The sequence below is a fragment of the Malaclemys terrapin genome, chromosome 9, assembly GCF_027887155.1.
Source record: "Malaclemys terrapin pileata isolate rMalTer1 chromosome 9, rMalTer1.hap1, whole genome shotgun sequence".
NCBI classification, from domain to species: domain Eukaryota; kingdom Metazoa; phylum Chordata; order Testudines; family Emydidae; genus Malaclemys; species Malaclemys terrapin.
This window is the reverse complement of record NC_071513.1, coordinates 74,149,618-74,173,879: the sequence shown is the minus strand read 5'-3', so window position 1 is coordinate 74,173,879 and position 24,262 is coordinate 74,149,618. Positions and strand designations below refer to the sequence as shown.

The 24,262-nt window shown below is 50.1% G+C and overlaps 1 long non-coding RNA gene across 1 annotated transcript; it reads right to left on the bottom strand.

Annotated features, from left to right (window-relative positions):
- Positions 1–5,761: 5,761 nt before the first annotated feature.
- Positions 5,762–16,263, bottom strand: LOC128842926 (uncharacterized). The gene is made up of 3 exons (XR_008446147.1): positions 16,203–16,263; positions 15,189–15,267; positions 5,762–5,964 (listed from the first exon to the last, which is right to left on the bottom strand). It is a non-coding gene; the product is annotated as an uncharacterized LOC128842926 (long non-coding RNA).
- Positions 16,264–24,262: the final 7,999 nt, after the last annotated feature.

Genomic DNA, 24,262 nt, shown 5'->3' with positions numbered 1-24,262 from the left:
CTTCTAATGTATTGATAAAAAGTCTTCTTGTTTCCCTTTATTCCCGTAGCTAGTTTGAGCTCATTTTGTGCCTTTGCCTTTCTAATCTTGCCCCTGCATTCCTGTGTTGTTTGCCTATATTCATCCTTTGTAATCTGTTCCTAGTTTCCATTTTTTATATGACTCCTTTTTATTTTTTAGATCATGCAAGATCTCGTGGTTAAGCCAAGGTGGTCTTTTGCCACATTTTCTATCTTTCCTAACCAGCTGAATAGCTTGCTTTTGGTCCCTTAATAGTGTCCCTTTGAAAAACTGCCAACTTTCCTCAGTTGTTTTTCCCCTCAGTCTTGATTCCCATGGGACCTTACCTATCAGCTCTCTGAGCTTACCAAAATCTGCCTTCCTGAAATCCATTGTCTCTATTTTGCTGTTCTCCCTTCTACCCTTCCTTAGAATTGTGAACTCTATGATTTCATGATCACTTTCACCCAGGCTGCCTTCTACTTTCAAATTCTCAACGAGTTCCTCCCTATTTGTTAAAATCAAGTCTAGAACAGCTTCCCCCCTAGTAGCTTTTTCAACCTTCTGAAATAAAAAGTTGTCTCCAATGCAGTCCAAGAATTTGTTGGATAGTCTGTGCCCCGCTGTGTTATTTTCCCAACATATATCCGGATAGTTGAAGTCCCCCATCACCACCAAATCTTGGGCTTTGGATGATTTTGTTAGTTGCTTAAAAAAAGCCTCATCCACCTCTTCCACCTGGTTAGGTGGCCTGTAGTAGACTCCTAGCATGACATCTCCCTTGTTTTTTACCCCTTTTAGCCTAACCCAGAGACACTCAACACTTCCGTCTCCTATGTCCATCTCTACCTCAGTCCAAGTGTGTACATTTTTAATATATAAGGCAACACCTCCTCCCTTTTTCCCCTGTCTATCCTTCCTGAGCAAGCTGTACCCATCCACACCAACATTCCAATCATGTGTATTATCCCACCAAGTTTCAGTGATGCCAACAATGTCATAGTTGTATTTATTTATTAGCACTTCCAGTTCTTCCTGCTTATTCCCCATACTTCTCGCATTTGTATATAGGCATCTAAGATACTGGTTAGGTGTGCGTGCTCGCCATGTGCACCGGTGCCAGAAGTTTTTCCCTTAGCAGTATCCATAGTGGGGGAACACCGCTGCGACCCCTGGAGTGGCGCCGACATATCGCGCCATAAAAGGGGCTGTGTGCTCCCCCCACCCTCAGTTCTTTCTTGTCGCCAGTGAAGGTAGTTGGAACTTTGTGCTCCAGCTATGCTGCAGCATTCTAGCCTTAGTGGCCACATGGCAGCATGCACCACAGTGGTGCAACATGCCAGGCTCCGGATGAGGCCCCTCCAACTCTGGTTGGCCTCCCGCTACTCCCAGGCCAGGGACGGCCTGGATGAGGTTGTTACGGTGCCGCCAACGGTGGTTGCCGACCTCCAATGGTGGACCCTCCCAAGCAACATGCTCCGGACGGTATCCACTTCTGAGAGCCCTCTCCCTCACTAGATCTAGTGTCGGATGCCTTGGCCCTGGGGTGGGGATCCCACGTGGGGGACTTCAGGACCCAGGGTATGTGGTCACCTGAGGAACTGTCCCTGCACATAAATGTCAGGGAACTCAGGGCAGTGCGTCTGGCGTGCGTGGCTTTCCGCCAGCGCTTGCAAGGGGAAGTGGTCAGAGTCCTCACGGACAATACCACCATAATGTATTACATCAACAGGCAAGGGGGCACGTGCTCCAAGGCCTTATGCCAGGAAGCCCAGCTCCTGTGGGAGTTCTGTATAGCCCACAACATTCTCCTCCGAATGTTCCACCTACCCGGCAAGAGCAACACGCTTGCAGATCGCCTGAGCAGGGTGTTCTCACAACAACACAAGTGGTCCCTGCACAGGGAGGTGGCAGAATGGATTTTCCTTCAGTCGGGTACTCCCCAGATAGACCTATTCGCCACCACCCAGAACCGCCTGTGTCCCAGGTTCTGCTCCAGGGTGATAGAAGGCGATGGGGCCATGACGGATGCGTTACTGCTCAATTGGTCAGGGCCCCTGATGTACACCTTCCCGCCCTTCCCCCTCATAGGCAGGGTCTTACAGAAGGTGAAGTCAGATGGGGCGAGAATGATCCTGATAGCCCTGGATTGGGCCCGTCAACATTGGTACGGGACCTTACTGCAACTCTTGGTGGCCCCCCCTTGCAGGCTGCCACTCCGCCCGGACCTCCTCTCCCAGGAGGGAGGTCGTCTCCTCCATCCCAACCTGGCCCCGCTCCACCTGATATCATGGCTGCTCCATGGCTAAATGCGGAGGAGGGGAGGTGTACCGAGGCTGTTAGACGGATCCTGCTTGAAAGCAGAAAGATGTCCACGCAGAGGGCTTACCTGGCTAAGTGGTATTGGTTCTCCTCATGGGCGAGGGAGAGAGGTTTCTCCCCCACATCCGCTCCGCTCCAGCTGGTCCTGGACCACCTCCTGTCCCTTAGAACCCAAGGGCTGGCTCCCTCCTCGATCAGGGTGCACCTGGCAGTCATTTCGGCCTTCCACCCTCCAGTGGCGGGACAGTCAGTGTTCTCTCACCACATGACTTCCAGGTTTTTAAAGGGTTTGGACAGAGCGTTCCCTTATGCTAGGCCCCCAGTTTCTCCTTGGGACCTGAACCTGGTGCTGCCACGCCTCACAGGCCCTCCCTTTGAGCCCTTGGCCACTTGCTCCTAGTCCCACCTATCTGAGAAAGTGGCGTTTTTGGTGGCTATCACCTCAGCCCGTAGGGTTTTGGAGCTTAGGGCGCTGACCTCGGATCCCCCGTACACTGTCTTCCATAAGGGGAAGGTCCAGCTTTGCCTGAACCCGGCCTTCCTGACAAAGATGGTCTCGGCATTTCATATGGACCAGGACATTTTCCTGCCAGTCTTGTGTCCTAAGCCCCATTCATCCAATGAGGAACGACGCCTACACGTAGAGCACTGGCCTTTTACTTAGATTGAACAAGGCCATTCCGGAAATCCCCTCAGCTTTTCGTTGCTACGGCCGAGCGCATGGGGGGCAATTGGTTTCCACCCAGCAGATCTCCTGCTGGATCACTTCGTGCATTTGCACCTGTTCCGACCTGGCAGGGGTTCCCCCGCCTCCTATTGTTAAGGTGCATTCGACGAGAGCCCAGGCCTCGTCTGTGGCCTATGTGGCTCATGTCCCTATTCAGGACATCTGCAGGGCTGCTACATGGTCCTCTGTCCATACTTTTGCATCGCACTATGCGATCGTCTCCCAAGCAAGGGACGACGCCGGATTTGGTAGGGCGGTGCTCTGCCCAGGTAACCCTTAACCTTTATCATTTAGAACTCCTACCCACCTCCGTCAGGTATAGCTTGGCGTCACCTACTGTGGAATACACAGGAGCAGTCACTCGAAGAAGAAAGGACAGTTACCTGTTCCGTAATTGGCGTTTTTCGAGATGTGTTGCTCCTGCCTATTCCACATCCCACCCTCCTTCCCCTCTGTCGGAGTTGTCTGGCAAGAAGGAACTGAGGGTGGGGGGCCATTGGCGACACTCCAGGGGTCGCAGCGGTGCTCCCCCACTACGGATGCTGCTAAGGGAAAAACTTCCGGCACTGGTGTACGTGGCGAGCACGCACACCTACTGTGGAACAGACAGGAGCAACACATCTCGAGAATGCCAGTTACGGAACAGGTAACTGTCCTTTTTACTGGAGTGGTTTCTTGATGTCCCACCACCAGTCATTTAGGAGACCAAAGCATGACTTTTCAGTGATGCTTGCCAGTCAGTTATAAATGAAACACCTTCAACTGGCTATTGAGGATCTGCTTGAGCTTCTGCTGCTAGTTAAAAGCAGCAGTCAAAAGATAACACTTGATTTTGTAAAATAAATTAAATTAATGGAGATATCCCATCTCCTAGAACTGGAAGGGACCTTGAAAGGTCATCGAGTCCAGCCCCTGCCTTCACTAGCAGGACCAAGTACTGATTTTGCCCCACATCCCTAAATGGACCCCTCAAGGATTGAGCTCACAACCCTGGGTTTAGCAGGCTAATGCTCAAACCACTGAGCTATCCCTCTCATCTTGTAGTGGGAGAATATAGTAACAGGGCCCCCACATGAACTGCTGTAACCCTGTAAAGCCTAGAGATGACTGAAAGGCCATGAGGAGCCCAACAGCCAAGAATGAGAAGTAAAAGGTTTTTTTCCCAAGGAATACAATATATGATCTCTTGACATGAAGGCACCTGGAAAAGTAAGTATCAGTGACATCACATTCTGGTATAAAGCTATTTCCCATACTCGGCCCAGAGAGCTCTGCAGATGTTTTCCAGTCAGAGCAATGTAATAATATTCCCCTCATCTGTCAGGCAAACCCTTGAACAAAGTAGACAGAACATGCACTGAAGATACAAATTGAGATGAATGTAAACTCCTTAAAGAAAGAAACATACAGTTGTTTTGTTCTTTGAATAAATAAGTTGCTACATAAAATGATCAGTGTCACAAACCTCAACATTTTAAAACCTATTTTAAACTTTAAAAGCCTTAAAAGGCAATTGCCTTATTTTCTTTCATTCTTATTTTGCGGGGGGAGGGGGAGAATTCTTTCCTTGTCCATATGTATTTCATTCATAGTACATGTGCCCCAGGTGTCAAGTTTGAATTCGTTTAGCCAGCAGTGTCTGGTGGAGCTCTGCCTCTGTCCTGGTGTCCCAACCCAAGGACATCAGGGTGTGGAGTGGGCCCAACTATCCCTAAGTTCCATTTTGCTGCTTATGAATGCAAGTAGATCAGGAGGTGGCAGCACACTGCCTCTCATGAATCTGCAACCCTAGGCAGCTGCCCAAAAATCTGCCCTTCGTTAGGCATCTGCCTACTTCATCTATAGCTAAAGCAGCCCCCATCCAGAAGAGACTTCTTGGGAGTCACCAAAAATGAACAGTTGTAAAGTAACTACATTAATGTTGGAAGGGAAATAGTGTGAAGTGTGCTTTAATTGGGGCTATCATATCTCTGTGAGAGATGTGTTCTGTATCTTAAAAAATAGAGACAATAAAGAACACTAAGGAAGGAGTGAATAAGGAGAATGGAGAAAATAGAGAGGGGAAGTGGAGGAGCATTTAGGGGTTCTGTGTAAATCCTCTGCTTGTAACTCAAATGATCAGATGGTAATCTATCCCTAAAGGTGAAGATTACCGTAAATGGAGAACATACCTTTTTTGGATTACAAGAGAAACAGTCCGAGTGTTCATGGGGAGAGTATAGGACTTTAGGGGTTCAGCAAAAGCACAGTTGTTTGGGGTCTGATTTATATGCTATTCTGGTATTTTTGGATTTAAAGAAAAGGGAATGCAGGAAAGAGGGAGAGGGAACTAGGGAGGTGGAGGGAAATTATTACAAGAAATACAAAAGTTTACAGACAAAAGACAAGCCATATTCAGGCATGCAAATGCAACATAATTAGAAACAAGACAGACATGGCCACACAAGGCTTCATGCCACCATCAAACAGCTAAAGAATCAGAGTTTCAAGTTTTTCAGCAAAGTGGAATAGTTATCAATGGTTCTTCCTTTTAAAGTAACATCTTTGAATGTCAAAGGACTAAATAATGACACTAAAAGGAAAAAAAGACCTGGCAGAACTTTAAAAGAAAATAAAACCCACAAAACACACTCAGGTTATTTTATTTCAAGAAACTCATTTTCTCAGGAGGGGTAAATTATTACCATGAAAGGTAATTGGTTTTCAGCAGACTTTCTTTTTGCTTCAGCCAAAGAAAAGAAAGGAGTGAGCATCATATTTTCTAAACCTGAACTTTTTCAGATTAAAGATCAATTTAAGGATAAGGAGGGACGTTTCGTCTTGTTGAAGGGCACAATTGCTGGGTTATTAATAACAGGGGGAAGTTACACTTAAAGGAGACTTCAATTGCACACCAATTCCTCACAGAGGCAGATCTGTTTAAAAAAAACAAAAAAAAACCAAGGATATAAGAAGCAGGTGCAGCATTAATTTCTCTGTGCTAACAATTCAGTCTCTCAACTGGAGAGAAATGCACCTAAGGGAAAGAGATCACACATTTTATTCACACCTTCCTCAGTTATATACTAGAATAGATTTTATTTTAGTCTCTGAATCCTTAATGAACCAGACAAGAGCTGCAGAACATTCATGCACTGCTGGGAATATTCTTTGATAGCTGGGATGAATCCCAAAAATCACTTTTTTGGAAAATGAACTGCTTGCTTCTCCAAAACAAAGATCAGGTTGCAGCAATGAAAGAGGACATTGTTCGGTACTTAAAAATAAATGCATAGATTTCAAGACCAGTAGGGACCATTATGATCATCTCATCTGAGATCTTGTATAACACAGGCCACAGAACTTCCCCAAAATAATTCCTAGGGCACATATTTTAGAAAAAATCCAATCTGGATTTAAAAATTGTCAGTGATGGAGAACTCACTATGACCCTTGGTAAATTATTCCAATGATTAATTACTCTGTTAAAAATTTACGTTTCATTTCCAGTCTGAATATGTCTAGCTTCAACTTCCAGCTATTGGATCATGTTCTACCTTTCTCTGCTAGATTGACGAGCCCATTACTAAATATTTGTTCCCCGTGTAAATACTTACAGACTGTAATCAAGTCACCCCTTAACCTTCTTGTTAAGCTAAATACATTGAGCTCCTTGAATCTATCACTATAAGTCAGGGGTGGGCAAACTTTTTGGCCCGAGGGCCACATCGGAGTTGCAAAACTGTATGGAGGTCTGGGTAGGGAAGTCTGTGCCTCCCCAAACACCCTATCTGCCCTGCCCTGATTGCCCCCCTCAGAATCCCCGACCCATCCACACACACCCCGCTCCTTGTCCCTTGACTGCCCCCTCCTGGGACCCCCTGCCCCTGACTGCCCCCCAGGGACCCCACCCCCTAGCCAGCCCCCCTGCTCCCAGTCCCCTGACTGCCCCGACCCCTATCCACACACCCACCTCCGGACAGGCCTCCTGGGATTCCAACACCTATCCAACCCCAGCCCCTGTTCCCCGTCCCCTGACCGCCCCCACTCAGAACCTCCGCCCCATCCAACCGCCCCCTGCTCCCTGTCCCCCGGAACCTCCCCGTCCCCTTACCATGCCGGAGCCAGCCATGCCACCGTGGTGCCCAGTGCTGAGGCTGCGGGGGCGGGGGAGGGGCTAGCCTCCCCGGCCAGGAGCTTAGGAGCCGGGCAGGATGGTCCCACGGGCCGGATGTGGCCTGCGGGCCATAGTTTGCCCACATCTGCTATAAGTCAGTGGTCCCCACACTGTGGGATGGGGATGTGGAGGAACGTTCGGGGGGGTGCAGCTGGGTCTGGGGAGGGAGTACCACCCAGGCTCTGGCCACAGCCCTACCCCCGGCTGAGGCCCTGGCTTCGGCTCCCAGCCCTGCTCCAAGCTGCAGATCTGGCCCCAGCTCCTGGGGGCACATGAACAGATTACATTACAGGTAAGTGGGAGCATGACATAAAAAGTTTGGGGACCACAGCTATAAGGCATGTTCTCTAGTCATTCTCACGGCTCTTCTCTGAACCCTCTCCAATTTATCAACATCCTTCTTGAATTGTGGGCACCCCAACAGGACATAGTATTCCAGCAGCAGTCGCACCAGGGCCAAATACAGAGATAAAATAACCTGTATACTCATACTTGAGATTCCCATTTATTCATCACAGGATCGCATTAGCTTTTTTGGCCACAGCATCACACTGGAAGCTCATGTCAAGCTGATTACCTGCCACTACTTCACATCTTTTTTCAAATAACTGCTTTCCATGAGTGTCCCCCATCCTGTAAGTAGGGTCTACATTATTTGTTCCTAGATGCATACATTTACATTTAGCTGCATTAAAATGCATATTGTTTGCTTGTGCCCAGCTTATCAAGCAATCCAGATCACTCCAAATCAGTGACCTGTCCTCTTCATTATTTACCACTCCCCCAATTTTTGTATCAACTCCAAAATTTATCTGTGATGATTTTGTTGTCTTCTAGGTCATTGATAAAAATGTTAAATAGTGCAGGGCCAAGAACCCATTCCTGTAGGACTCCACGGGAAACACATCCACTCAATGATAATTCCCCATTACTATTACATTTTGAGACCTATCAATCATTTTTTAATCCTTTTAATGTGTGTCATGTTAATTTTATATTATTCAAATTTTTTAATCAAAATGTTGGGAGCTACCAAGTCAAATGCTGTACAGAAGTCTAAGTATATTATATCAACACTATTACCTTTATCAACCAAATTTGTAATCTCTTTAAAAAAAAAAAAAAAAAAAAAAAGGTATCAGGTTAGTTTGACAGGATTTATTTTCCATAAACCCATGTTGATTTGCATTCATTACATTGCCCTTCTTTAGGTCTTTACTAGTTGAGTCCTTTATCATTTACTGCATTATCCTGACTGGGATCAAAATCAAGCTGACAGGCCTATAATTACCGATGTTAGCCCTTTTATCTTTTTTAAAAATTGGCACAACACTAGCTTTCTTCCAGTCTTCTGGAATTTCCCTAATGCTCCAAGACTTGTGGAAAATCAGCATTAATTGTGCAGCATTAATGTAGCAGCTCTTTCAAAACTCTTAGATGCAAGCTATCTGGAGCTGCTGATTTAAAAATGTCTAACTTTAGTAGCTTCTCTAACACCCTCCAGAGATCCTAGTGGAATTAAAGACTTTTATCACCATGTGATGAGACTGTATCATTGTTGTTTGTTTTTTTTGCCAATTACAGAACAGAAATATTTATTTAACACTTCTACCTTTTCTGCATTATTATTGATAATTCTACCATTTCCATGGTAGACTGGAAGCTGCGAACAGAGGAGAAGCAAACAGAGGGAGTTTGCCTGGAAACAGTCTGAGAGAAGCTACGGTGAGTGCTGCATTCGGGGGGGCTGTGTTGTGAGCTGGTGGGGTGAATATCCGAGTGTCTGTCTGCTGTGACCATTTGTTTGACTGGTGCTAGTTGCAGAGACTGTTTGACCATTTGTGTGTTTGTTTGAAAAGTGTGAATTGGGAGTGATTTGTTCCAGGTGGGCCTTGAATGGTTGAGCCGGGGCAACTGCTTCGAGCCAGCAGCCTTATAAAAAAGCAGCCAGTTGCGAACCGAGTCAGCTGAGAATAGAGAAGAAGCAAACAGGGAGTTTGCCCGGGAGTTTGTCTGGGAGGAGTTCCCACAGAGCTTTTGCCTTTCAGGCTTCTGTGAGCAGTAAATACAACATGTGAAGAGGCTCTTAGAAGGAAGACAATATGGATAGTGAGCGATCGATCAGCTGTTGTGACCGGCACAGGATGTGCCATGTTTGTCTTTCTCCTAGAGGATAGAAAAGTGACTTTGTACGAAGTGCAAGCTGGTCTCCATATTGGAGGAGAAAGTTAAAGGACTAGAAACCCAAGTATCAGCCCTGTGTTGTATCAGAGAAAATTAAGACTTTCTGGTACTGCAGGCACAGCACGCTGAAGAATCAGAGAGGGCAGTGCAGAATGGGGAAGAAAAATGGCAGCATGTGACCTCCAGAAGAAGAAAGAGGAGAACCCATGTACCCCCAATGCGGATAGAGGTAAGAAACCGTTTTCAGGCGCTTTGGACAGCTACTACAGCGGAGGATGGTTTGGAAGAGTCATCTGAGGGAAGGGATCAGGAGACCCTGTCGACTGGAAGACAGGGGATGTACTGACCTACGGATGAGGGGGTTCCACGATCACCACTCCCAAGAAGAGGAGACGGGTGGTGATGTTTGGGGACTCCCTCCTAAGGGGGACGGAGTCATCCATCTGCTGCCCAGACCAGGAAACTTGAGAATTCAGAGCTAGAATTCAGGATGTGACAGAGTGTCTGCCAAGACTGATCAAGCCCTCGGACCGCTACCCCTTCCTACTTCTCCATGTGGGCACCAATGATACTGCCAAGAATGACCTTGAGCGGGTCACTGCAGACTACGTGGCTCTGGGAAGAAGGATGAAGGAGTTTGAGGTGCAAGTCATGTTGTTCTTTGAGTGCTTGTTCATGTCCATTCCAACCGCGTGCACACCAGCCGGAAGATTTTTCCCTTAGCAGTGTCCGTAGGGTCGGACATAGGAGTCGTGCCTTCATGGTGCCCAATATAGCACCCTGCCAACCCTCCACCCCCTCCGTTCCTTCTTACCACTGGTGACAGCAAGCTGGAACATCTCTCGCTCTTGCTGCGAGCGCTTTGGCAGTGTCCTCTGTAGTTTCTGTACAATAGTTAGTTACTTAGAAATAGTTTATAGTAGTTTAACTTTGTTTGGGGGGTTCCCCCCCCAACGTCTTCCCCACCTCTGGGGTATGTCCAGGTCCCTACAGTTTAAACTCTGTGAGGACTGTGGCAAGTTTATGCCCAAGAGTGACCCACACTCTTCCTGTCTGTGGTGCCTCGGGGAGAGCCACCAAAAGGACAAGTGCAGGATCTGCAAAGGTTTCTGACCTAGGACCCTTAGAAACCAGGAGCAGAGACATAAGATCCTGCTGATGGAAGCGGCACTATGACCACATTCCGAACCCGGGTCCGCAGAACCCGTGCCGAGTACTTCTTCATGAGTCCGCAGTGCTCTGGTGCCGAACAAGGACCCTATGGCCCCTTGGCACTGCCATGGCTCTAGCCATAAAAAGCCGTCTTCGGTGCGTCTTCAGTCCCTGGTGTTGCTAAAGAAGAAAAGGCTGGAGAGGGGTAGGTCCCCCCGCCAAAGTCTAAAGGGCCTGTGGCGTCCACGAGCACCTCGGGAGAGGCCACCTCACAGCTCTCTAGGGTTTCGTCGACTCCTGCCCCGGCTGCGGTTCAGTCGAGTCCGAACCCCACACAGTCCCCAGATCGCCAAGGTGACCACCTCCAGCTCCCATCTACGCCGGAGGCATTTGAGGCGGCTAGGGACCTGATGCGCCTCCCTCAAAGGAGGGATAAGTCACCAGTGACTGCGCGGCCCCACTTCCAGTCGAGGGCCAAAACAGCGCTGATGGCGCACTGATCCCCATCCCTGGCACACCTCTCCCCGGCACGGCCCACTTATGCAGGGGAACCGCACCAATCCCCAGCCTCTCAGCCCCACTCTCTGGCAGCCCAGGGCACAGCTCCTCTGTCGTGGCCTATTCGGAGACCTCGGAGTCGGACTCATATCACTCCAGTAGGAGCAGGAGCAGGAGGTCCAAATCCCGCTGTAGCCATCAGCCCTACCCAGCACCGTGGCCTCAGCAGTGGCAGCCATCATCTCAATGTCCCCGTTGGACACCCTGGGCATAACACCAGAGCCAAGGACATGTCCAGGACCCGAGGTCCCAGTCGGCATCGGTGTCATCAGCATTCTTCGTCCCCCCACAAGCAATGCCGGCACGGCCAGTAGCAGCACCGCCGACGAAGCACTGGCACCATTGTTACACACCACAGCTCCGGCACCGACCCTCCATCAGCGGCACCGCCGACGGCTTCGGCTGCGACTCCACCAGCATCAACAAGATCGGCACCACCGGATCTAGCAGCTTCAGCATCAACTGCAGCACTGATATTTCCACCTCCAGCGGCCCCGGCCCCAGCCCAGCACAATACCCACGGAATACCACATGCCAAGAGATCCACGGGGTGCCGAAGGAAGTGAGCAAGGTCCGCTGCCGGGCCTCTCCTCCTCATCCTCACCGGATGAAGCGGTCGCGGGGATATCAGTGGCCCCAGCTCTGGAGAATAATAGGGTACGCCAGCAGCTCTTACACCGTGCTGCCTAAAACCTGGGCATACAGGGAGTTGGTGGTGGAGGAATTGGACCCAGTTGTGGACATCCTCATGCCCTCTGGTGCATCGCGGGTCGCCCTACTGGTGATAAAGACCATAGTCGAAATGACTAAGACCCTGTGGCGGACCCCTGCTTCTCTGGCCCCTATGGCCAAGAGAATGAAAAGCGGTACTTTGTCCCTTCTAAGGGGTATGAACACTTATATAACCCCCCCCCAAACTCACTAGTAGTTGATGCAGCCAATCAACAAGAGCACCTGGGCTTCCAGGGTCCCTCCCCTAAAAATAGGGAGGCGAAAAAACTCGACCTGTTCAGCAGGAAGGTCTATTCGACGGGGGGGACTATAACTCCGCATTGCAAACCAGCAGGCCATCATGAGCAGATACGTACACAACACCTGCGCTGCGATGGCCAAGTTTTCAGAGCTTCTGCTGCAGGACTCTAGCACTGAGTTCTCCACATTAGTGGAAGAGGGGAAGCTGGTCTCCCAAGCTTCCCTACAGGTGGCATTGGACGCAGGAGATGCAGCCTCAAGTACACTGGCCATGGGGGTTGTAATGTGAAGGGGATCCTGGATGCAGATGGATCTGGTCTCCCCCATGAGGTCCAGCAAATGATCCAAGACCTCCCCTTTGAGGGCTCAACCCTATTTTCCGAAAAAACGGATAAGAGACTTCATACTCTGATGGACTCTAGGGCCACCTTAAGATCTTTGGGGCTCCACACACCAGCAACCCAGCGTAGGCATTTCAGACCACAGCCTCCCTCCAGGTTCTACCAGCCCCAGAACCACCAGGATGCCCCTCAGAGGTGGAATAGGAGCAGTAGATGGAGGCAGCACCCCTCCTTGGGGCAGAGCTCCGGCCAGTCCAAGTTTCGGCCAGCTCCAGACCCCACTTTTGAAGGTGCGGTCGAGGACGGCTCACCACTTCAAGATCTGCATCCATCCCCTCTTGCCCTCTCGTCCCATCTATCCCCTTTCTACCGTGCTTGGTCCCGTATCACCTCGGACCATTGGGTGCTCCGCATGGTAGAGCTTTTCTCAGAGGTACCAGATGACAGAACAAGGAGTAATGGTCTCAAGTTGCAGTGGGGGAGGTTTAAGTTGGATATCAGGAAAAACTTTCTCACTAGGAGGGTCGTGAAGTACTGGAATGAGTTACCTAAGGAGGTGGTGGAATCTCCTTCCTTAGATGTTTTTAAGGTCAGGCTTGACAAAGCCCTGGCTGGGATGATTTAGTTGGGGATCGGTCCTGCTTTGAGCAGGGTGTTGGACTAGATGACCTCCTGAGGTCCCTTCCAACCCTGATATTCTATGGTTCTATGATATTCCATCCAATTCTGTGCCCTTCCACCCTTCCACCCCCCTTCCCCGTCCCTCTTCAGGAACCCCTTTCACGAGCAACTTCTAATTCAGGAAGTGCACTCCCTCCTCTCGGTAGGGACAGTGGAAGAGGTTCTTCAGGACCAAAGTGGCAAGGGCTTCTACTCCCGGTATTTCCTAATACTGAAAGCCCCGGGTGGCCTCAGACCCATCCTGGACCTGCGGGAGCTCAACAAGTTTATCAAGAAACTCAGGTTCCGCATAGTCTCCTTGACCTCCATTATCCCCTTGTGGGATCCAGGAGACTGGTATGCCGCCCTCGACTTGAAGGACGCGTATTTCCACATAGCAATATTTCCACCTCACAGACATTACCTCAGATTTGTGGTGAACAGCAGCCACTATCAGTTTACTGTCCTCCCTTTTGGCCTGTCAGCAGCACCTCGAATTTTCACCAAATGCATGGCAGTCCTGTTGCGGCGTTCCTGCGCAAACGCCAGATACAGGTTTTCCCATCCTTCAACGACTGGCTGATCAAAGGCCACTCCAGATCCCAAGTGGAGGAGCAGGTTGGCTTCATAGAAATCATAGAATATCAGGGTTGGAAGGGACTTCAGGAGGTCATCTAGTCCAACCCCCTGTTCAAAGCAGGACCAATCCCCAGACAGATTTTTGACCCAGATGCCTAAATGACCCCCTCAAGGATTGAACTCACAACCCTGGGTTTAGCAGGCCAATGCTCAAACCACTGAGCTATCCCTCCCCCCAAAAGAAGGACCTTCTTAAGACCTTCCTTGAACTAGGTCTCCTTCTCAACGAGGCCAAATCCACAGTCTCCAGTACAGAGGCTAGAGTTTATAGGTGCTGTACTGGACTTGACTCAAGCCAGGGCGTACCTCCTGGAAGCCAGGTTTCGGTCTTTGGGGACATCATACGGGGCCTCAGACAGTTCCCTACAACCACAGCAAGGAACTGCCTGAAACTGCTGGGGCACATGGCTGTGTGTACCTACATAGTTTAGCATGCCAGACTCAGACTTCGCCCACTCCAGTCATGGCTAGCGTTGGTTTATCAACTGGCTCAAGACGCTCTGGATGGCATTGTAACCCTGCCTCGCCCCATATTAGATTCCCTCCTGTGGTGGCTCGACCCACAGGTAGTTTGTGTGGGAGTACACCTCTACCTCGATATAACGCTGTCCTCGGGAGCCAAAAAATCTTACCGAGTTACAGGTGAAACCGCGTTATATCGAACTTGCTTTAATCCGCCAGAGTGCAGAGCCCGCCCCCACCCTGGAGCACTGCTTTACCACGTTATATCGGGTCGCGTTATATCGGGGTAGAGGTGTACCTTTCGCCAGCCCCCAGCCATCCCTCTCATTAGTGACAGATGCCTCGGATCTGGGCTGAGGAGCACATTTGGGAGACCTGAGGACTCAGGGCCTCTGGTCTCAGGTGGACCTCGCTCAGCGTATCAATGTCAGAGAACTGAGAGTGGTGCACCTGGCATGCCAGGTTTTCAGAGCCCACATCAGGCAGATGTGTATCAGTCCTCATGGACAACACCACTGCAATGTTTTATATCAACAAATGGAGGTGCACACTCCTCTCCCCTGTGCCAGGAAGCCCTCATGCTGTGGGACTTCTGTGTAGAGCACTCGATACACCTGCAGGCATCATACCTCCCCTGTAGAGGCAAAAATCTTGAGGCCATCTTGATCCTCTTAAGGACAACTAGGCGTCCATGTTTGTGAGCCTTCTTGTTCCTTCCCCACCCCAGTTTGGCACCCTTTTCTGCTTTAGGCGGGAAAAGGGAACTGTCAATCACATAATCTGCCCAGTAACTAGAAGTCTATATAAGGTAGTGTTCAGATCAGATCGGGGCTGCCCGTCTGAGTGGCAGAATGCAGAACAGACAATTAAGGGTAGGCCATTCGGCTCACATGGGTTATTCTTGTTAGGGAATTTCTCTCTTACACACACTCATTCCATCTTCTGGGAGATTCGCACACTGCACGCACGACGACGCACGTAAAGGGCAGAGGGAGGGTAGAACTCAACAACTCACCTGAAAGAAGCTTGTCCAGCCCTGCTTCAAGATCCTGCTTTCATCGAGGGGATCCAGTGACCTGCCGCGCTGTGCCAGCCTTGAAAGAAGAGAGACATCGGTACCACAAGCTGCTGGAGATGGTACTGTAATCATTGTGTGCCTGTTTGTACAGTTCCCTATTGATACAGCCTGTCTTGTTCGCTATTTGCCCTGTTATCACAGAGCAGAGACCAGCGGGTAGGCAGGCATGCCGGCGGCACAGGCCGTTGATTCCCGCAGCAGGCAGCCTGAGTGCTGATCACGAGGAGTGTGGTCGCATTCCACTTGGCTTCGGCCATCTTGATTGAGTGAGTGGCTGGATCACTATCCAGCAGGGCCCAGGCAATGTGCCAGGGTCAGGGAAAGGCAGTAGGCCCATGGAGGGCTGGACTACCCCTTTGTGACTCCGAGATTATCTGACTCCCTTATAGCAGGAGGTGGGGGGGTGGGGACGACAGCTTCGGACACTGTCCCAGGGGCTCACATACCCCGACGCACTCTAGGAGGGGCTTGGAGTGCAGAGTTGCTGCACCAAGCAGAGGTGACAGCAGTAAGCTGGAATAGGCTTTTAGGTCCTGGTAGCTGGAAAGACTCGGGTTGACCATGAGTATGTGGACCTTAGGAGCAACTGGCTGGGAAGCAGAACAAAATAAAAACTCCTTATGTGCAGGTGTCCATTATTTTGGGAAAGGCAAAAATCCCGTGGTCCGAAGGGTTGTTTAAAGGGCGGGAAGCATTTAATGTGCTATCCCGTAGATGGGAAGCTATGGCCAGGGCCGTCCTTAGCCATAGGCAGAACAGGCAATCGCCTAGGGCACCACGCTACCTGGGGGCACCGCTCTGCCTGGAGCCCGGACAGACGGGAAGCAGTGCAGCATTTAACAGCAGGGCTGCTGGGTCCTAGAGAGAGCCGAATGCAGCACAGTCTGAGGGAGGGGATTGGCTGCTGGGGTCTCTGGGAAGGGAAGGGGAGGGGTGGGGGAAGGAACTCACCTGTGAGTGAGACTCTTTCCCCCGGCGTGAGGTGAGGCAGGCTCGGCAGCTCTGGCACCAGTATCCTTTGTTGTCCCCAGGGCCGGCTCCAGGTTTTCTGCCGCCCCAAGCGGCAAAAAAAAAAAAAAAAAAAAGCCGCGGCAGCACGATTGCGCCATTCCACTCTTCGGTGGCAATTCAGTGGCAGGTCCTTCGCTCTGAGAGGGACTGAGGGACCCGCCACCGAATTACTGCGCTGCAGACCCAGACGTGCCGCTCCGATAGCGGATGGAGTGCCGCCCTTTGGTATTGGCAGCCTCAAGAACCTGCTTCTTTAGCTGGTGCCTGGAGCCGGCACTGTTTCCCACTTATTCTGTAGCTACATCTGTCATGCTTCCCCACTCCTTCACAATTCTGCAGTGCAATTTCCTTTGTTCCCCTTGCTTTTATCCATAATGGCTGTTCAGTAAAACCACTTTTCCCTGGCTGATGGAATTGATCTGCAAAGGGATTTATTAAATGCAGCATTTGTCAGAGCTGTTTTTTAAAAGATATTTAAACCCACTTGCTTTACGCTTTACTTAAAGGGAATATTTGTGCTTAGGCTTGTGCATCCAGTGTGCCTTCTTGGTGGCTAGTAAGAGGTAATAAGATCACAATTATTCCTTTGAGGTCATGGATTAGTCCAGTCCTATGCATCTACCAGAGGGGGGGGGGGGAAGAGAAGAGACGGAGGGCAGGAAATAAGTCAGTTCAGCCTGCTTATGGAGCTACAGCAATAACTGCAGTTGTTTATCCAGTTGTGTATCCCCACTCTATCACTGAATTGTTTTCTTCCTAACCAGGAGTCAGATTCTATTCTATTCATGTTCTTAAAACAATGCCCATCCCTGACTTATGTGAGCCCTGGGGCCTTGACAATTTGTCCCTTATATGGACTAACCTCATTCCTTGGATTTAAGCAAGTTATGTTAAATGATCACATTAATGTACATTTTGATAAAACAGCCAAAGTTTTATGGGTGGGGTAAAACATAGGAGTACTGTTAACTTTCTATAGCACTTTATGCTCTAAAAGAAGTTGGTGCCTAACTTCCCTTAGGCTACCACTTTTTCACAGAGGCTTACAAACATGCTTTATTTGGTTATGTTGACTGAACTGTAAAACCCAGCTCAGCCCTTTGGCCCCCACACCAGTCAGCTGACTCCTGGGACAAGGGACCAGGCTGGATCAGAGGTGCTGGAACAATTTTTATAGTGGGGTGCTGAGAGTCAGTGAACCAATCTGTAAACATAGATGGAAACCACTTCAAGCCAGGGGGTGCGCACTTCAGCACCATGGGCTGGAATGGTGGTGGTAGAGGGTCTGGCTGGAGTCAGGGGACAAAGAGACTTGGCTGGGGCGGCGCATGACTACCATGATGGGGTGAGAGGCTGAAGATCCTCACTGGAGTGAGAGAAGATAAGAGCCCAAATGATTGGACAACAGTATACGATTCACATAAAATAGAATAAAAAATAATACATTTACAAAAAGTGCAAAATAAATTTAAAATAGTAATAATGAATAAAATACAAAAATATTAACAGACTTAAAAAAAGTAAAATAATAATAACTGAAAAATAAAAATTGTAAAATACATAAAAACCATAAAAGGGGAAATAAAATTAAAAGAAACTTAATATATATAAACAACAATAAAATAAAAAAGGAAATACAAGTAAAATATATTAAAAAGGTAAAAATATAACTATTAAGAAAAAACACACACACAAAAAGAAAGAAAAAAAAAGTACAATTGTAAAACCGAGGGCGAGAGTCCATGGGGCTTGTGCTCCTATATCATAGGTGAGGAGCTCTGATGTGTGCCCCCGTGTCCTCCTCTCCGTCCCCCGTGTGGACAGGGCTAGACAGCAGTCTCACTCCGGCCATGCGGCCACCCCAGCCTGGGAGTGAGGGGCGGTGCCCTCCCGGGCTTCCGGACCCACAGACAAAGCCCGGGGGGAACCACTCCCATTTATACTTGCTGGACACAAGGCTCTTGCTCGTGTTGTACAGGAGGCTAAGCGACCCCCCTGTTATACACTGAGCAATGAGGGCTCCCTCCGTGTGGGGCAGAGGCGAGACCCTGCGCTCCAGGGACGAGGTAGCTGGTGGACAGACCCCGCCGGAGCGGGGAATGTCGGCAGGCGCCACTCTGCCTTGGACGGAGTCATCTCCACTTGAGCAAGCGAGACTCCCCGCAACCGCCAGGCACCTCTTCCGTCAATGGACGGTGACCCTGACTCCGAGAGAGACCCCCGGGAGAGCGAGACGGGGTGTCCCTCAGCTGGGCCCCCTGGGGCGAGATTCAGCCCAGCCGCAGCGGGGTACACAAGGTACTAGGTGGAGAGGGGAAGGAGAGAGAGAGCCAGGCTGGAGGCCTCTGGGCTCTGCTCCCCTCTCTGCACCAGCCTGAGTCCCCCCACTCAGGGCTTTTCCCAGCGTGTACCCAGCTCACCCAACCTTGTGTCATGGGTCCGGGCCAAGCCTTCAGAATGAGGGGAGAGAAAAGGGCAACGCTGCCTCTGCCCGGGCTGTGCAGGGAATCACCCCGCCCTTCTGGAACTACCTCTGGGGACCCAGCTGGGATTGTAGCTCATTGAGACTTCCAGAACCTGGCCCCATTGCGGTCACTCCATGAGGTAGAACAGAAACACCTGCCTTTAAAATTCAACTGTATCTAGGGTGACCCCACCTGTATTTCAAGTTCCGTAATAGAGGACACTGCTGCGGGGGGAGAGGGGGAGCTCGAGGGGGTATTTTGGGGTGCTGGAGGGGTGTGTGTGTACTGGGAGATGGTATTTGGGAGGTGCTGGACAGAGTATTTGGGGTGTGTAAGAGCAGGGATGCCTCTTGGGACCGGGGGACCTCCCGCAGGCATGCTGCCGAAGGCAGCCTGACTGCTGCCCTCAGGGCGACTGGCAGACAGCACCCCAGGCAGGCGCTTGCTGTGCTGGTGCCTGGAGCCGCCCCTGGTTGTCCCCCATAACGTCCATTCTTCTCCCCCCCATACCCCACAGAGCACTCCCCTTTTCTCCCCTCCCCCCCCCCCCAAGGAGCACCCTTCTCTCTCTATCTCCTCCCCTCCGGCAGGGCTGGGTTGGGTGAGGTGTTGCGGGGGAGGGGGAGGCTAGCTGGCTGCCTGCTGAGGAATGAAAGTGAAAGTAACTCACTTCCTCGGCAGCCAGCCAGGATTGGAATGGTCACACGTGGTTGGGCTGGGGATAGCCAGATAGCATATGTGAAAAATCAGGACGGGGGGTTGGGATAGGGTGAGCAGATGTTCCACTTTTATAGGGACAGTCCCAATTTTTGGGTCTTTTTCTTATATTAGGGTTACCATATTTCAACAATCAAAAAAGAGGACGGGAGGAGCCCCGCCCTAACCCCACCCCTGTCCTAGCCCCGCCCCCGTCCTGTCCTAGCCCCGCCCCTGCCCCTTCCACTCCCTCCCACTTTCTGCCCCCTCAGAACCCCCAACCCTCCCCCCCCACTCCTTGTCCCCTGACTGCCCCCCAGGATTCCACCCCCTCCCTAAGCCTCCCTGCCTCTTGTCCCCTGACTGCCTCCTCCTGAGACCTTCCCCACATCCTAACTGGCCCCCTAGGACTCTACCCCCTACCTGTCCCCTGACTGCCCCAACCCTTATCCACACCCCCACCCCCTGAGAGCCCCCCCCAGAACTCCTGACCCATCTAAACCCCTCTGCTCCCTGTCCCCTGACTGCCCCCTCCTGTGACCCCTGCTCCTAACTGCCCTCCAGAACCCCACCCCCTACCTAAGCCTCCCTGTTCCTTATCCCCTAACTGCCCCTTCCTAAGACCCCCCCCAACTGTCCCCCAGGACCCTACCTCCTACCTGTACCCTGACTGCCCAAAACCTTACACCCCCCCAACCCCCAGACAGCCCCCCCCGAACTCCCTGACCCATCCAACCCTCCCCCCTGTTCCCTGTTTCTTGACTACCCCCCCCCCAGAACCTCCCTGCTGCTTCTCTGGCCCCCGGCCCCCTTACTGTGCTGCAGAGCAGCGCGCTCAACAGCGGGGGAGGGCAGCAGGGTCGGAGCTCCAGACGAGCGATCTGTGAATGCAGGGAGGGAGGGGGAGGAGGGGAGTGGTGTCAAGTTTCAGGAGAGAAGTGCAGGAAGGGCTCTGGCTCTGGGAGCCCCGGCTGCTCTGTAAGCCGCGCGCACGCTCTGCATGGGGGGGGGGAGGGAGGAGGGGAAGTCCGGACATTGACAAATTCCCCCCGGACGCTATTTTTAACCCGAAAAAGCCGGACATGTCCGGACGAATGGTAACCCTATCTTATATAGGCTCCTATTACCCCCCCCCCCCCGGGCCTGATTTTTCACACTTGCTGTCTGGTCACCCTAGGTGTGGGTAATTGGTGCCTATATAAGACAAAGCCCAAATATCGGGACTGGCCCTATAAAATCAGGACATCTGGATCTGGTCACCCTAGCTGGGGAGCGCGTCTCTCCCCCGGGGCTGGCAGCGATCCATCTCATCCGGGGGGAGCTGCGCAGGGCAGGATGAGCTGCTGTGGCTCCATGGGTGCCCCTTCCCTGAAATCAGACGGTGTGCTAACTTCACCATGGTCCGTGGGGCTGGCGGTGGTGCCCATTGGCGTGTGATCGGACCTGAGGGTTTGCTGCTGCTGTTGCCACTCTGCACCCCAAGAGGTGGATTTTGGGGTCCTGCAGTTTTCCACCTATCTCCTCCTCTTCTGCAGCTGTTGGACCAGCAGGCTGGGGGGTGAGCCAAGCATGAAAGCAGTACTGTGTTGCCATTTAACGACTGTGTTTGCCAAAAATGCTTGCTAACAATCCCTGAATTCAATTTCAATATATTTTTTTAAATCAATATCTTAGCCAAAAACAGAAAATTAAGTTGTTGACAATTATTTGTGACAAGTTTGGTTTGGGGCAGGGAGTGGGCCAGTTTTCATCAGAGAAACAAAAAATGTTGACTGACTTTCCTATAGCCCTGTTACTGCTAAATAGAGCCTCCAACAACTGTGATATGCTCATCCCCTTACTAGTGTATAGAGCAGGGGTCAGCAACCTGCGGCACACATGCCAAAGGTGGCACACAAGCTGATTTTTGATGGCACGCCGCGGCGGGCTGAGCGGCTCAGCCCACCGCTGCTCTGGGGTTCCGGCTGCTGCCCCATTGCCAGCCGGGGTCCCAGCCGCCGGCCCCACTCAGCGCCTGCTGCTGGCCTGGGGACCCCCAAGGAACCCCAGGCTGGCAACGGGCTGAGCAGGCCGGCGGCTGAGACCCCATCTGAGCCACTCAACCCGCTGCCGGCCTGGGGTTCCATTCACTCAGCCAGCAGCGGACTGAGCGGGGCCGGTGGGGGGCTGAGCGGGGCCGGCGGCAGGCTGAGCGGGGCCGGCGGCAGGCTGAGCGGGGCCGGCGGCTGGGACCCCGGCTGGCAAGGGGCCGGCAGCCGGAACCCCAGAGCAGCAGCAGGCTGAGTGCTGCCGGCACTCCAGACTGGCAACGGACTGAGCCACTCAGCCCCCCGCCGGTCCCGCTCAGCCTGCCAGCGGCCCGCTCAGCCTGCTGCTGGCTGAGTGAATGGAATCCCAGACCGGCAGTGGGTTGAGTAGGGCCAGTAGCTGGACCCCAGACCGGCAGTGGGCTGAGCGGGGCTGGTGGCTGGAACCCCAGACAAGGATCACACTAAATTGATAAGATCTGCATTTTAATTTGATTTTAAATGAAGCTTCTTAAATATTTTAAAAACCTTATTTACTTTAAATACAATAATAGTTTATTTATATCATATAGACATAGAGAGAGACCTTCTACAAATGTTAAAATGTATTACTGGCATGGGAAACCTTAAATTACAGTGAACTTGTGTCAAGGCTGTATCCCCACTTTGAACTTTAGGGTACAAATGTAGGGGCCTGCATGAAAACTTCTAAGCTTAACTACCAGCTTAGCCCTGGTTCCGCTGTCACCATTTCAATGGATTCCCCCGCTGGGAAGCCTTGAAAAACCTTCACCAATTCCCTGGTGAATACAGATCCAAACCCCTTGGATCTAAAACAAGGAGAAATTAACCATTCCCCTCCTTCCTCCCACCAACTCCTGGTGAATACAGATCCAACCCCCTTGGATCTAAAACAAGGAAAAATCAATCAGGTTCTTAAAAAGAAGGCTTTTAATTAAAGAAAAAGGTAAAAATCATCTCAGTAAAATCAGTATGGAAATTAACCTTACAGGGTAATCAAACTTAAAGAGCTCAGAGGACTCCCCTCTAGTCTTAGGTTCAAAGTACAGCAAACAAAGATAAACACTCTAGTAAAAGGTACATTTACAAGTTGAGAAAACAAAGGAAAACTAACATGCCTTGCCTGGCTATTTACTTACAAGTTTGAAATAGGAGAGACTTGTTTAGAAAGATGTGGAGAACCTGGATTGATGTCTGGTCCCTCTCAGTCCCGAGAAGGAACACACAACCAAACAAAGAACACAAACAAAAGCCTTCCCCCCTCCCCAAGATTTGAAAGTATCTTGTCCCCTTATTGGTCCTTTAGGTCAGATGCCAGCCAGGTTACCTGAGCTTCTTAACCCTTTACAGGGAAAAGGATTTTGGAGTCTCTGGCCAGGAGGGATTTTATAGTACTGTACACAGGACAGCTGTTACCCTTCCCTTTATAGTTATGACAACTTGGCACACCACTTCTGAAAGGTTGCCGACCCCTGGTATAGTGTGACCATATGTTGTACTAAGATTCTCTTGCTTTTTTTCCCAGTGAGTCAGTATAGCTTTTGCCAGCCCAGAGGTTGGGCAGCCAATGTCTTACATTTTCACAATGTTTTGTCCAACTTTCATAAAGTAAATACATGGTTAATACAAGTTAAAAAGGCCAGGGACACTTCCTTGTGAAGAATCTGTGTAGCAGATCATGCTAGAGCTGTGAAAATCACCAGTTTTTGATGGAACTTTAGAGGCAGTGATTTATCATGTATTTCTGGCAGTGCCCAATATGTGCTGCTATTGCTAATGTCTTTCCAAACAAAAATGAGGCACAATAGGACTTCTGTAACATTTCTGTGCTACCTTAATCTAGATGAGATGATTCTGTGCTGACTTCATTTTGGTCACTTTGTTCTTTACCTAGGAGTAAAACTAGGGGTTATATTTCCCCACTGCTTGGAAACCCAGTTTATTAAACTGGATAATGCCATTGATCTATTTACAGTAGAAGGTTGATATAGAGTTGTAACTAACATTAAGACTGATGCCCACTATACATTTAAAACTAAAAAGTGGCTTTGTAAAAATGACATGGGTTTCCAACTCTATTGTGTCTCAGTCAGGGCGGAGCGCCTTGTGAGGTGTCTTCACACTAGCTCAAGGTCACAGCACAAGAACCTAGAGAGCCTCCTGAAGCACGGTGATAGTTTTGATTTAAATGGACTTGAGCTGTACGAAGAATTGAGGACACTGTCACCAATATTGCCATATGCAAAATCGGTGATGGACATTGTACAGTTTATTCATACCAGCAAACTTGTTGACATATATCCTAATGTGTACATTGCCACTCGTATTCTACCGACAATTCCTGTAACAGTAGCATCAGGAGAACGGAGTTTCTCAAAACTAAAGCTCATTAAAAACTGTCTCCATTCTACAATGAGTCAGGAATGCTTGACTGGTCTTGCTATTCCTGCAATCGAACAAGACATCACTTTGTCTTTGTCATACAATGTCATTATTACTGCGTTTGCAGACAAAAAAAGCCAGAAAGATTGCTTTTAATTAAAAACAAATCCTTGTTTCAATACCTCTTCATATAAATTTCCAGTAAAATGTTGATAAATTAAAAAAATTATATTATTTGCATCATTCTGTCAAATCAGATTTTTTTCTATAGCGCTACTTCTTTAGTGCTAGTCCATCAGCATTACAGTGTGCTTAATTAAGTTAAACTGGGTTTAATAACATGCATGTGGCAAGTTTTCCAATACTGTAAGCTTACGTTTGTGTTGTTAAGAGCAAGTCAGGCACAGGG